This window comes from Cuculus canorus, chromosome 1 (assembly GCF_017976375.1).
Source record: "Cuculus canorus isolate bCucCan1 chromosome 1, bCucCan1.pri, whole genome shotgun sequence".
Taxonomy (NCBI): Eukaryota; Metazoa; Chordata; class Aves; order Cuculiformes; family Cuculidae; genus Cuculus; species Cuculus canorus.
The window spans coordinates 83,157,095-83,172,505 of record NC_071401.1 but is presented as its reverse complement, the minus strand read 5'-3'; the positions used below and the strand labels follow the sequence as shown (position 1 = coordinate 83,172,505).

The following is a 15,411-nucleotide window of genomic DNA, read 5'->3' as shown; positions in this document are numbered from 1 at the left end:
CCTTAGAACATCTATTCCAGCTTACAGTGGGCCTTCTGTCTTTATTTATTATTGAAACTTTACTCCTTGTTGTAGAATCACCTGTACAAATAAATCAGTCCCAGTTTTTAAACCTGAATAGTTCCTAATAATGCTAAATGATTACAGCAAAGTTGTCCTTCTTGTGAAAAGTACAAGGCAGACTTGCTCAAGTTTTTAAACAACGTTGTGACTCTCACACTAAATTAGAATTTTTAAGGTACAGGCCGAATAGAGGTCAATAAGTACAGACCTGATTATTGGCAGTGCTTAAATTGATTGACTTGATTTAGTTCAAGTAAATAATAATATATGAAATAATAGCTGAGTAGATCATAGACCAATGAGTTTCTTAGTTAAATTTGCCAGCATGTTCCTAAATAAGAACACTTTGGTTTTTGATAGAAAAGCAGTTTGGTCTGATTTCGAATGAGTCAGTTAATTTTTTGCTTACTGCAGCTTTGCTTGGAGCAATCAGTTGAAAATTGGGCAAAGTACCATGAATTCTTTTGTTATCAGTCTTATGGATTATAGCTCTGACTTAATGAAGAAAATCAATGTCCCCACATTATCAATATGTGAGAAACATTGGCCTTAAAACCAAATGTGCTCCCGAAAAAGATTTACAGGGAGAAATTTAGACAATTTTTCAGGAAGAGCACTAGGTCTCCTCCATATGTTCTTGCTAATGTGATCTTTTTCTTGTATTTTGTGTATATGTATAGCAGGAATGTATTAAGAATTGATTGTTTTCTTCATCTTCTTTTGTCTTAAGCTATTACACCAGTCTGTCCTGGGTGACATCTAACTGATTTAAAATATGAGACCGGTGACTGAATTCTGCTACTTCTTTGTGGTTATAGTGGTAGATCTGAAGACCTAATAAGTTACTACTTTTCGCCTTTGCCTTTAATTAGTTGTTTCCATTTTGCAATGTTTATTTAAGTTAATTTTGGACTGACAAAGATCTCCAGAGAGATGTAGTAGAATGCAACCATGCATACATGACTATATCAAGCACCTTTTGAATGAGTTCAGTTACCACATACACTTCAATAAAATATTTAATATTTTCATAAAAAATTTTCAGATGCTTTAGTGCTGTGAGCCTTCTCATGATTTGAAAGCTTTCCCTATGTTTTCATGTAAAGAGCTGGTGCAGTTGTAGGTAGAGGTCTGCCACGGATACCACGGCTATATTGTCAATACATCTCCACATAAAGAGCCAGCTGTCAATAGCTATTGTTCACATCACTTGTCCAATTCCACTGCAATGACAACATCCTTTGGGAGATTTATTAAATTGTTTAACACCAGAATAGGCAGCACTACTCTAGTTGTGAGTCACTGATAATAACTTTGTATTATTATGTTTATATGAAACATAAACACGCATGTATTACATACAAAAACACATATGTTTAAAAACTGAAATTGCCATATGCAGTTATGCTTAAGGGATAATTCTCTATGTCTGTGCACGCAGTTGCAAACAGGATTTCCTCCCTTCTGTTTAAAGAGTGTCCAAGTTACAGACTGGATGTTCTTTCAGAACGGGCACTCAGGGAACAGCCTGATGTCCAGATGAGAAGGCATGTGATTTTGCTCATACAGAGATACACGGGGCATTTTGAGTGAATAGGCATTTGGAGATATAAAACTTGTTCTATAATTTGTTAATCTTTTGCCATTTTAAGATAAATCATTGTGGTCGCTTCCCACCTTCTGCCAGACAAAAGTAGATTTAGGAACAATATATAAGAGTAGATATAGTACAGGGATATTTTACTTTCTTGACTTTTTTTTTCTGGTGGTTACATTCGAAGTTAAAAATGGCAACATGTACTGATGAAAATGATTTACCAGTTCCCTAACAGATTATGTTGAGAAGAAAACAACAAATCCTACAAGGAGAAAAAGCAAGAAAGAAATACATGCAAATAGGCTCATGAGTGAATACAGGCAAGATAATATATGTTATTCTCTGTCTTGCAAGAATTCTTTTCAGAAAGATTCAGGCAACATGGATATAAAAGTACTTCCAAATACCATAAACAAGCTCCCTCTTTTGAGGCCTCAGTGAAAAGAAATTAAGCCTAATGTAAGAGTGTTACATTATCATTGAAATAACTTCATAAAATAACATCACTTTCGTAGCAGAGGACAAAACTTTTGTTGGTGGTAGGGGCCTGCAAATGTACTGAGGTCCATTCAGTCAGGTACAGTGGAGATAACAGCAACTCAAGTTCCTGTTTTTAAAGCAGCACAGATGGTCGGATAAAGGAACGGAGAAAGCAATAAAAAGTCTAGACATTTTTAACAGAGGTTAACAACACTTACTTGATTTTTGTTTCTTATTTAGTTTTTGTTTCTTATTTAGTTTTTGAATTCCTAGAATAAATATGTGGGATGGGCTGCCACTGTCAGGGCAAGGTCAGAGAGCCCATCTGCCAGTGTCGTTCATGCTCGTGATGATCCTGATCTTTCTGACTGCTTCGAGGCACATGATCCTTTATTGATTTTGGTTTTCTTTGCCATGCACCTGGAGTTCAATGTAGCTTGCCAGAGTGCTTTGTGGCTTGCGGTGACTGGAAGGAAGCAGTAGTCCTCCATGGTACCTGTGACTCCTGGGGGCTGGAGCTAAAGTGGTCTAGATGATGTCTCTCTTTGAAGCTACCATCTCCATTTTCTTATCCTATGTCATCTAAATTCCTTAGTGGCTTTTATGCCTACTAGCTCAAAAAGGATCTTAAAGTTCAGGAACATTGTCAGAACCAGTTTTAAGAACGAAACCCAGACCCAAGAGGGAGGAAGACAGCAGTAGGCAAAAGTGTGTCTTAACTGTTGCATGTGTCAACTGCGGCTTTGGCTCTGCTAAGAGGTTGGTTACTCTTGTGGCCCTGTCCTGTTGTGGCTCAGGATGGAAGAAGAACACCCATCCCTGAAAACTTGCTCCTTCGGTCCCTCATTGTAGCCTCTAGCCAGACCCAAATTACATGGAGTGCAGTTATGTCTATTCCTCGCATGTTTGGTGTCACCTATTGTGAAGAGAAGTATAAAGTCTTGGCGTGATCAAAGGCATGAATTACAACTGTCCCACATGGAGTCAAACCTCCTTCTCCGAGGTGTGCATGAAATGCATGGAAATCAAAGGAAAATTTTAGCTCTCAGGCTGTGTCATTTTCAGGCTTGAAAAGTAGGGCAACATTTTTGACTTTGATAACCTTTTTCTGTGAAGATGGGATGAAATGCACTGAAATTATGGATGAGCTGGGACTAAAGAAAGTCCTTGCTGTAGCAAGAGATTGTGCTAGCATGGGCTCCAAGCTGACAAACGCTCACTTCTAAGAGGAACTCTGAGGACTGCAGAGAGAATTGAAGTTATACACAACCATAAATATTTAATTATTATCATTGCATGCTGAGAATTGCAGCACTGTCTGCAAAACACTGTAAACCAGCTGTGTAAAATATCAGCAATGCAAATATGCTGTAAATATTATAGGGAAAATAGAAGCATAAAATTAACTCTTAAGCTTATTTATAACTATAGACCTCAGGATCCTCTTGTGCATTGCGATGATATTTCCTAATTATATCAGCAGTTCAAAATGACCAATTTTCTCCTGGCATAAAATATGTTGCGATTTAATTAAAGCAGAAAGCTAATTTAGGTGGAATTGAGAAAGGCTAAATCAATTATGAAGAATGCTATTATTAGATTTGAACTAGCAGAATCAGTCAAGTTGTATAGCACCACATTTTCTCCTTTTTAATGTAAGAAGGAAGATTAGTGCGTCATTGTTTCCTATGGTTCAAGGAGGGTAATTCACAAAATTTGAGGAGCTAACATTTTCAGTGATGTAATAAAATAATCACTCAGGCTTTGATTGTATTTTGGCACAAATAAGTACTTCTGTTCTTTGAAAACAGAGGTGGTTCAGCCAAAACCTATGCCTGTGGTTTTGGAAGTGCTATGCCAAATCTTTAGGAAAGTTGTTGTTTATTTTCCTTGTGCACCCACTCTGCCCTGTGAGCTAGGTTTCCCAGAAGCAATGATTTTCACATGAATAAGGGAGGGTGATGTCCTGAGGCATGACAGGACACGCAGTCAAACCACAGAGCTTGACCTACAGCAGAGGCAATGCGAGTCACTTAAATCACTGTTACTAGTTCTTCTTTGCCTGTGTTTTTGATGAAAAGATATTATTTTTTATTTGAGATTTTGTTTTTCCTGTAGCAAAAATCAGAAATAGTAACCTGGTTATCAACTCTCTGTTTTCAATCAATTTTTTTATCAAGTAGTTTTAGAAATCTTCTCTGTTGCCCTCATCCTGACCTACACAAGCCGGATTTCTTGACTGGTGGTTACTTTTCAAATACATCAGTATGCTAAAGCTATTGCTCAAGTATCTAGTGAAAGTACTAGAGATGCATTTATCATTCCTGAGTGTTATGATGTGCCAGTCTTTCCACATTGACAGAGAAGAACATTGTGTCTTCTCAACACACATCCTTTCTTCCGCTCTTTCCTGCCCACTCAGTGAAATACTTATAGAAATCTAATGAATACTCAACTGAAATAAGAACATTATCGGCTTCTCTAGGTGAGGCAAACTCCTCAGGGGATAGTTTAAGAGGCTGGAGCTGCTAACAGAAGTTGTACCAGGGTAGCTTCAAAGAAGTCCCGCAGCCAGGGAGCTGAGGACTAGGAGGGCCGGAGGGGCAGGACTGAAGCTTTGCTGATCTGTGGTTTGGGTGGGTGATATTTCTGCCTGTTCATAAGAGGGATGGAGAAGTAACCATAAATCCTGAAAAAATGCTGCAAGTGGAGCCCTAGGTTGTATCTTCTCAGATAATGTCCTTGGCTTGCTCTAGAAGACACGTGGTGTAGTGGAATAGCTTTACTGCCCAGTCCTCTTTTGCTTTCATCAGACAAATGCAAAATCCTAAGTTGAAGTTGTTCAAACAGTTTTCAGCACAGAAGCTGTGACTACTTACTTTGCTCTCAGACTGAAAGTTATTTATTGAAGCCGTTCAGAGTGTAGGGGTGGTGATTTTTACCTCAATAGCAGTGCTGTCTCAAACTGTCTGAGTTCAAATAATCCAACCCACTGCACTTTGTACTTAACTGGACTGAGGATATGCGCAAAGTCATTCACTACATCTCATATAACTTCTAGCTGAGCACTAGTAATTTCACTGCTAACGGTTGTGTAATATAGCTGGAGTCTTTTCAGATTTCTAACAGCGAGAAGTCACATCTGACACTGTAATTTATACCAGGTATATGATTAAAACAAACAAGTTTAGCTAAAGCGATTTCTCAGCAGAAATACATCCATGCTGTCAAGTCTAAAAATATCATATGATCTCATTTCTCCTCTCCCTTGTTTTCCCCCTGTCTCTCCTCCTCACTCCCTCCTTCCCCATATACACTTAAGAGATGATTATACCGGCAAACATTCTGGTGGTGGGGCTTACCTTAGGTGAGGTGACAATCAAACCCCACTATCAAGAAAGAAAACTCTACTAGATAGTTCCACTAGGCAATTTAACTCAAATATGAATATGTTTTCACTTTTTGCAGTAAATCTGTGTCAGTCTGAATGAACAATTTAATGCTAATTCAGAACATTTTTGCTTCTGATGGATGGTCCTCACCTATAAACACCCTTCTCTGGCTTCACTGTTCAAGATTTTCTTTCTCCTGTAATAGTTGTACTAATACCAATACCAATACCAATACCAATAATAATAATTTATCCTATAAGTTTTTAAAATGCTATCTAATGATTACTCACATGAATTCATAAGTTAATTAAAAAAACAGGCTTGGGAACTGGTAGTTCTTCAATGGCCATTTAATCTTCCAAGCTTCAGAGTATGTAAGTTCTCAGCAGAAAACTTTTCAGTATTTGGACAAACTTCTTTGCAGCACTTGAGCAAAAAGCCAGCCAAACCAAAGTAAAATCTTACAATGTTTTTAGAAATTAATTTTAGAAATAATAATGGTAACAATAAGTCTTCTCACAAGAAACAAACCCCTTACTTGTAACTTTATGTATCTTGCTGAGAAGTTGCTTTTTTCAAGGCTTGCAAGAAATCAGCTCATGGTGTGCTGTCAAGGTGCTCATTGCACCTCGGCAGTGGCTTACATAATTTTTTTTTTTTTAATTTGCTGTGAACTGACTTCATCTAAACTGAGAGAAAATGCTCTTACTTTAAATAACACTGTCTATGGGTGATTCTGCAATAGTGAGATATAGGCTATGAAGTTGATTTAACTTAATTGGTACAGTCATTTCAGGGCCTCATTTTAGGTAACAGTGATATGCATTTCTTTTGCGCAGCACCCTCCATTTCCATTCCCCAGGAGTCGTTTGCAACATTTACTTGGCAGGAAGAGCAAGTTTCTCAGTTCAGCTCCTACTCTCCAGCCACTAATCCTTCTGGATTTGTCTGCGACTTCAACTGCAAAACACCATCACGGTACCCAAGCCAAACAGGCTGATTTGGCACAGGTGACAGCTTTGCCCTAGCAGCATGCAGGTGTAGGCAGGGTTATTTACCCACCTGAAAAGCAACTGTAGCGTGATGGCAGGCAGCAACTCTGTCTTGTGGACTCTGCTCATACCTGATATGAACTGCTGTGGTACTTTGGTATGCATGTAGGTTGCAAAAATGTCCCATAATAAGTAGATGTATGAACAAATAATTAAATCTCTGTATTTAGACTCTTTTATTTAACTATAAAAAACCTTGTAGTGTTCTGTGTGATTCTAATGTCCTGAGATTCCTGTCAAAAATTCATTTACCAGCAGGTTCCCAATCTACACTCCAGGTAAAAACTTGTACATTTGACATTAAGGTTTAAGCTGATGTTTGTTGAGAGTCACTCAGAGATGGTGGATTTTTCTCTTTCTTCAGGTTGCTTTCCTACAAGAAATATGGTGAAGTTCTGGCCAGCGGTAAATACAGGGGATATTTTCAAGTGATTTTATAAGTCCCCGCTAGGTTATCCAAGGTTGCCTCTTGGGAAAGTCCTTGTTGCTGGTGGTGACAAAATGATATTACATAGTTAGTCTTAAAATTAGGGGAATATATCTACAGTCTGCACAGAGCTGGTACTGCTCCAGGCTCTGCCAGGCTGAGCTATGGAAGGCCCTTTCAAACTGATTGTGAAATCATTAGTAATAAAATTTATAAGGATGAAAATGAACTGTTGTGATTTTTTTTTTGTGTTTGGTCTATTTGCTAAGGCCAAGAGCTGTTCAGGCTGTCACTGGTTCACGGTCTACCTGCCAGGCTGCTGCTCTGTGTGGGTGCCAGTCAGTCAAACTAGTGTAAACTTGGATGCTGGTATGTGTATTCAGCTTCGGACATGGTATGTACTCTTGTTTTTCCTTCACTTTGTAGTAGATGGGGAGGCACCTTTTCCTGCTTGTGTTCTGCTGGATCCTTCCACTCCTTGGGAATTAGGTCTGGGTTTCAGATCATTATAGGCTGGAATGTACCTGAGACGCACAACTGGAGCTGAAGAAGAGGTTTGTGTTACTGGTTTGCAGAAGAGATACCGCTGCTCAGGTCCTCTAGTCTTCATTCCTTTCACCTTTTTAGCCTTTTGCTTCCTTGGACTCGCTTCCTGCTGGTACCAACTCTCCTGCCTGCCTTAGATGGTCCTGCTTTTCTGTACATGCTCAGGGTTGTCATCCCTTAGCTCCTACACTGACATTCTGCCAGCCAATTATTACTTGCAAAACTTAGAGATGGAAGCCCACAATAAAATATTAAAACAGCTAATATTAAATTTCCTCCCTGAAAAGTATTTCCTCCTCTTTTGTTTTAAAATATAATGGCCATGCAGCTCCTAAGCATTCCCAGGATGAAATTAATGGCTTTGGGATTGCTCTTGTTCCAGGAGAGGATCTGGTACCCAAATCCTTATTTGAGGGTTGATATCTAAATTGAGAATGCTGGGATCTTCAGTTCACTGATATTAATGAGCTGTTTTCAGAAAGCTCCCCAGCAGCAGTCTTTACCCAGCAATTTTTTTACAGCAAGATGTGTGGATATTTATTCAAGACACTCCCTTTTGGGGCTATTCTGCCACTGCCTTTTATTGCTGTTGTTTCTCTAACTTTTTTTTTCTGTTTCTTTACCCTGCTTGTTTCTCTTCTGTTTTCCATCTGCTTCTCTAAATTTCCACTTCTGAGCGTGTTTCACTGACTGCTCGCACTCCTTTCCCTTGCAGCATTCAACCCCCAGATCGTTAGTGCTGACACTATGGTGTTATAACAAAACCAGGCTTTGATAAAACCAAATGAGCAAAATTAAATGCACATTAGCTTACCATTTCAGGCTGCCTGTGGACTGCAGCTACCACCTCCAAATCCATTAGCACTCAGCCAGCAGTAAAATCCTTTTCATCATAACTGTGAGAGTTAGAAACACATATTAAAAACCATGTGGTTAAGACTCCTGATGATCTCAATGCCTCCTCCAAGACTCGTAAATATGTAAAGTTGTCACATATTTCATGCTCATAATTTGCTGTAGACATGAACTACCAGTTTCTGCTTATCTAAGTTGAAGCATAAATGAGAACTATTTTTTTTTATTTCAAAGTGTTTGTCAGGAAAGAGGAGGGAAAGAATGGGAAAACACTAACTGAAGGATGATTTGTGCTTTATCCTTTTTTTTTTTTTTTTTAACCTAACTTTATTTCCCCTTCCAGCTAACCTAGATGGCATCTATTGGCCAATAATCTGACTACTCACTTTTATCATCTGTGCTGTCATAGCTAAATACCTCCTCATGTCAGGGTGGTGACAGTTGTTGTATGATGTCTGCTGTGTTTTGGGGTGCCCTGGGGACCCGGCTGAACAATTTCAGTACTTACTAGGAATCGGCCATTGCCTGAGGTGGAAAATCAAGAGTGCATATAGAAACCAGGAGGCAAACTGTAATATAAGCTCACCTGGGGGTTACACTTGACCTAACGTTTCATCCAGTTCTGCATAATGGAATCGAGGGAGAGGTGTTTGATAACACTAATTAGGAACTGGGTATTAAAACTGATATCGCTAAGCAGCAAATACAGTTGCAACAGAGAGGATTAGAGAAACAGGCACAGTTCAGAACTAAAATGTTCATCTAATTATTTCCAATTCCAGTTATGCCCAATGCATGCTCTTAACTGAATGTTTAGCAGCATCTAGTGTGTTTGTTACCCACTGAGCTCCCCCAGCAACAATAGTTTTAACTCACTAGAGATATCTTTTTTTTTTAGGAGATCTAAAACTCTACAGTCAAGTTGCCTGTGCTGTAAACCCAGGGACAGAAGAAGGACACCGAAGTGTCAAGTAATTTCTATGTCATTGGCAATCTCTAGCTTTAACATTAAAAATCACAAACCCCAAACTGAAACTTTTGTGGACAGGTGATAAACCTTACACGCTATCAGCAAAATAACAATACTGTCAATAAAGATTCAGCTGAAGAATACTAACAGAAAATATTGCATTTTCCTGAAAAATATACCAATGCAAAAATGGTAATCAAATCTTCAGCGCTTTGCATTTATACTGGGGTTTTATGCAAATCAACTTCAAAAACTCATATGTACCACAACAAGTTCTGAGAGGTTTACGTTTTGCACGACAGGCTTTATGCAATTATGTTTTGAATATACAGGCATACTTAGCGGAATGCTTTCCAAAGGTGATGCAGAGGATCCGGTATAGAAAGAACAGAATTTTTTATTGTGTGAATAATTCAGAAAGTGATGAGCCAAGCACTATACAAATATTAACTTTAGAGATTTAGTCGTGACTAGGCGAGGTCTAAATGTCCTGCAGAAGTTCAGTGATTTTTCTCATCATAATTTAAAAAAATATATTTGTGGTTTTTTTATTTCAGGAAAGACAGATTCAATATTAACTAATGAAAATGCAATTGCTATGGGCATGATTCATCCTTATGAAAAGGATGTGGAGAAAGGAATGGATGTTTTGATCCCTGGAGAACTGACTAGGTACATGTGCTTTGTATTATCTATCTAGTGTGAGACTCTACCTTTCACATAAAGCGTGCTGTATGCTTTGCTGTATTATCACCTTGTTCCCTGGAAATAAGGATAGACTGAAAGTTCCATTTCATAAAGCTCTGCATTCTCTACAGCTTTTGTAATTGCCAAAGTGGAAGTGTTTGTTACAGATATTTTTCCTTTCTGGTTTTTGCTTTGGTATTCCCAAGGCAGCTAGTGTGCTGGATGCAACGTGGATGCAAACTCCTTGCTGTTGAAGACAACATCAGGTTGAAAGATTGGGACTGCAAAGCCAACGTTGGACTGTGGTCTTAGTGATGCATCTGCCCTCTGTGCTCAAAGTGGCTGAGGTGGCAGTCGCCAGTTATGTCCTCCTGTAAGTCCTAGAGCTGCACAGCAGCCTCGTGGCGTACATGCCTTGCTCAGGAAAACATAATCCAGCTGTCCTGGTCAGCAGAAATTGCTTATTCAGAATCATGTTGTTAAAGATCCTGGGAGATCGGATGATGAACAATCCAAATGGGCTTGGATTTGGCCAAGAGAGTAGAATATACCAAAAAGGATTTCCTTCATTTTGTATTACTTATTTAGGACAAAAGTACAATGAATGTAGAAGCCCATAGGAGCAACCTTCACCTTGCACGGGTTTGCTGTCTGAGTCCATGAAGAGTTACTGCAAGAGTAAACTCTTGCTTGTGGGGATATGATCTCTATGGCGTGTTTCTTTGTACCAGTTTTTACATTAGAGAATTGAATGGAGGTTGTGAATATCTTGAGGTAGCGCTTGCCTAATGCTTTTTTAAATTCAGTCATGGTCCCTAGAGCATGGTGTGACAGTGGGTGGCACAACCCCTTTATCCATTTTTCATGGTGAAATTCAGATTAAAAAGAGAACAGGTTGAAATACTATGCCTCCCTGTGTCAATGAAAACACTCTCATTAAGTTCAAATAGCCTAGTATTTATTCTTCCCCTCAGGCACCAAAATTTAAAAAGAAACATCACTTTTTTCAAAGTTGAGTCTTGCAGAATCATTTCCATATCCTGTAGCTGAGATGTAAATGGGATGGATGTACTGAGTCGAACAACAAAAGCACACTAAGTAGCCATAACAAAACTTGGATTAGCTTGTTTTGTCTATTCTTTTTACTTATTATCCTGCTTTACTGTAATTCATATGTTCCACTGATCTTTTTCTCCAATACTTCTAAGGAGATCTTCTGTCCCTGAACCCCTAAAATGGGCACTCATGCAGTTGGATATGTCCTATGAAGGCTGTTGCTCATACAATGAGCAATGAGAACAGGAGAAAAGGATGCATAAACAAGAAGAATATCGAAGACAGAAACAGGACTTCACATAAATTAGGCTCATTTGAGGAAAATGTCTGTTCTTGGAAATAAAGGTAACCAAGTTGAATATGAACCTGTGCTGCATTCTTTCAGTCCAATTTCAGAAGATGAACTAACAGCTCATTTTGAGGACACAATTCCTATGCTGATCCAGGGTCAACATATTTCGCTAAATGCTGGTTTTGTGGAAACTCTGGGATACTGATACCTGAGGCTGGACCCAGAGATAGATATGAACGATTATGACCAGAGATAGATATGAACATATAAAAAAGCAGATTTACTATGTGTAGTATTTTTGCAATGGTCCAAACTGTTGTAATATGGAAAACAATGGATTTAATAATTATAGTGAGAAAAGTGATAAAAATTACCGATTTTAATGAGTTCTTACAAGAGAGGCTGAAGATTTGATTCTACTATTTATTCACACATTTTAGAGAGCAGGCTGCTGCTTTGCACACACGTGTAGCATACTAATAAGGTATTATTTTCTGCCTCTCAGATCTCTTTTGAATTCAAATATATCTATTAGCACCTTTACAGTACAGGTTATGCATATCTCAAGCCTATATGATTAACTATTTCTCTTGTATCATTTGGTGGGTTGCATTGGAAATTACAGAAAAATGCAAGGAGACACAATTTTCTTCTGTGGTCTTAACACCCTGGATGGAAAATACAGGAGGAAAAAAAAGAGAGATTTAAAGTCATTTGGATCTGAATTATTTGAGCTGGCAAGGATCCAGGCTTTGTCATTTTAAGGCTGTTTGAATATAGGTCAGGTGGTGACTGGTAGAGAGAAGCCTTCTATAAAGGCTTTGAAGGCTGTTTCAAGAGTAGATGTCAGTATCAGTCAGAGTGGTGTTTATTCTGGTGTAGGAAATGTGTGATTATGGCTACAAATTATTACCCAAAGGAAGATGCAAAGAGAGAGCTGGCTTTAAACTGACAGTAGGGTAGACATCATGTTTTGCCGAATTCAGGCTAAAGTATTTGGCATTAGTGCTATGGCAAGATGATGGCAGAAGATGGGCATAGACCTTGCATAGAAAACTTGCATAGAGGAAAGAAGAATACGGAAAAGCTAGGAAAGGAGCCTGTTTTGATGCCACGATAGAATGTGTCAGAGTAATGAGGTGCTTACCCCATACTAGTCATCAGCCTGTACACCCTGATGCCACCTTTGGGAACACCCACCTGCCTGGCTTTTGAGGGCTCTTGATGTCAATAAAAAAGGTAGCGAGCGAGCTCTGGTGCTCCTGGTAATTGTTCTTTCTCCATGTGCTTTGTGAAGGCCTGGGCCTGTCCTCACCTGGCCTCTAAGAAAAGCTTTGATATCTAAATGGTCTTGTTGGGTTGTATGTTTCCAGGCAACTCTGAAGGCTACACTCCTGTCCTGGTGGGGAATCAAGGGTCTTACTGTTGAAATCAATGAGAGCTGAATCAGGCCTGCAGGCTGCATCCATCTAGGTTTTTTCTCCCTAATATATGCAAAGTAGTCTACCAGCTAAAGCCAAAACATCAGATTTTCTGAAAAATGCAGCTGATGTGATGATGCAGCTTTGATGGGAGGCCTGGGTTATGACAGTATTAATAGAATCACAGAATGGTTTGTGTTGAAGGGGACTCAAAAATCATTCAGTTCCTACTCCCCTGCCATGGCAGGGACACCTTCCACTAGATCAAGTTGCTCAAAGTCTCATCCAACCTGGCCTCAAACATCTCCAGGGATGGGGTTTCCATGACTTTTCTGGACAACCTGTTCTAGTGCATCACCACCTTCATCATAAAAAATTTCTTCCTAATGTCTGATCTATATCAACCTAAATATCGATTATTAACTACCGTATTTGTTTTCAGGCTGTTTTGTAGTTTGAGGGAGCACTCCATGGATTGCTTCCTCTCAGAGGCATCTCTGAATTGAACATCTTTTTCTCCTTGATCAAATTAGGTTAACTGGTTGCAACTTAGTCATGGGAAGTGTCCACACTGGAGCTGGTTGTAGTGCTTCAGCAAGCTCAGGTGCAGCTGGTAGTGTACGTGGTAAGAAGGAACTCAGCACAGACTGCTAAAGTCCCCAGAGTCCCAGTAACTCAGTTGCTTGTGCTGTCTAGGCTAGCTGGCTTGAAACTGAGCTGCCTTGATGTTTTACTGCTCTGAAATTTTGACCTAGGGGTCAAAGAGGGGAAGATCAATCTGCCAGGTAGTGGTTAAGTGTTGGATACAGGTCTGCACCTCTTACTGCAAGGGTATAAAAATTGGAATGTTTCCTCATCTCTCTTCCATTTTAGTACTGAGGCTACACTGTCTTCTGAAGAGATGATCTGCTCTGCCTCTCATTTCTGAGGACTGGCTTGGACAAACATCTTTTTTACCCCGATCTCTAAGTGTTGCTGCTCATTGCAACCTGGATGGGGCAAGAACAACGTGCTCTTCTATGCTTTCTTCTGAAGGACTATACAGAAACTTCAAAGAAGTATTGACTGTGGTTTCTTGCTCCCTGGATGGGACAGAAGTTTTAAAAGATTTGGATCCTGTCCCCGAATTATAGGGTCTTTTTTTGAATATATTACTTTTTTTGTGGTCCTAAAACTCCTTGTTGGTGATGAAGCTGCTTGCCTGGCACCTTTTCTAGAGTAGCATTGTCTTTTCTGTTGACTAGCGGTCATCACAAACCATTGTTGTGTCTGCCTTAGCATCTACAATAGAGATGCTTAATGGATTTGACAATTAACTGGAGCTGTAACATGAGCAACCCTTGCAAGTTAGATAAGCCTGGGAGACTATTTGTTATCCTAAACTCCATTAACTGAGTTTAACTTGGATGCTCTTTAGTCACCTCCTGGTATAAGACTCTGAAGCCAATGTCAACATTTCAAAGTATATCCAAGTCACGACTTGTCAGATTATAAGAATAGCCCGATTATGCCAGACCAAAGGTCCATTGAGGTCAGTATCCTGTTTCTGACAGTAGCTGATAATTGAGGAAAGGGTGTAACGGCAGGGAAAGTATTGAGTGATATTTCCCCAATATACTCTCCCGCCCCTCAGCAGTTTATGGCTTAAAGATTTTCTGATCTTCGAGTTTCGTAACTCTTTGTGGACTTCTCTGTTACTTTGTAAAATCCTACTTACTCTTTCAGCATCTGCAGCATTTTGTGGCAATGAGTTTGGCAATTTAACGATTCCCCTTGTCAGAAAGTCCTCGCTTTTTATTTTAAAGCCCTGACTGAAGATTTCATGTGCTGCCCCCCTAGTTCTTATATTTTGAGAAACAAAATTCCTTATTCATCTCCTTCATGCCACTCATGATTTTATAGAACTCTAATGAGGACCTAAATTGAACGAGTTTCACTGTATGATTTAAGGCTCTGAATTATGGCTTATGCTTTCTGGCTGTTTATATTCTGTTTGCTTTTGCCTTATGTTTATTTCATCTTTATTTTGCTAATTTAATCATTTTGAGAAGATTATTTCGTCTAATTAAGGTAGAATTAATCCAGGGACAGTGATAATTTGAGAGCCAGGATTTGAAGGTAGTTTATTTAATCTATGTGTCTTCAAATCCTTTGGATTCAATTTGCCCAGCTCTCATACTGATGGATGTTGTATTAAATTATTTAAATAGATGAATTAAATTTGGAGCAAACAGAGGCTAATGCATTTCACCCTCAAATAACATGCTACAGTAGCCAGAGAGCTATTCTAGAGGAACTGAGGAGATAGTTATGAACTGGAAGCACTGCTTGCAGAACTGGGAACAAGAGCCACACGAATCCCCCTTTGATTTATCCTCTAGAACTAATCTGCCAATTCCTTGTGGTCAGATTAGCAAAATGGAGCCAAGAAAGAAAAGTCATAGAGATCGACCATGCGAGATGGAGTAATAAGCAGCTGTTGCCCAAGAGAAAACTTGGACCAGACTTGCAGAAATGTAATTAGTAGCGCATTGGCCGAGCTGTTTGCGTGCCAGCAGCTTGCACAATGCCCA

At 39.2% G+C, this 15,411-nt stretch overlaps 1 long non-coding RNA gene across 2 annotated transcripts in view; it reads left to right on the top strand.

Annotated features, from left to right (window-relative positions):
* LOC128853688 (uncharacterized) overlaps window positions 1-15,411 on the top strand; it is a 39,971-nt gene that overhangs the window by 11,080 nt on the left and 13,480 nt on the right. The window contains exons 2-6 of one of the 2 annotated variants that reach the window (XR_008452360.1): window positions 7,438-7,565; window positions 9,311-9,383; window positions 9,940-10,054; window positions 10,276-10,442; window positions 11,278-11,470. This is a non-coding gene — a long non-coding RNA (uncharacterized LOC128853688). Of the gene's footprint in view, window positions 1-6,204; window positions 7,566-9,310; window positions 9,384-9,939; window positions 10,055-10,275; window positions 10,443-11,277; window positions 11,471-15,411 lie in introns of those variants that run through there. The other variant, XR_008452359.1, reaches the window with a different exon arrangement.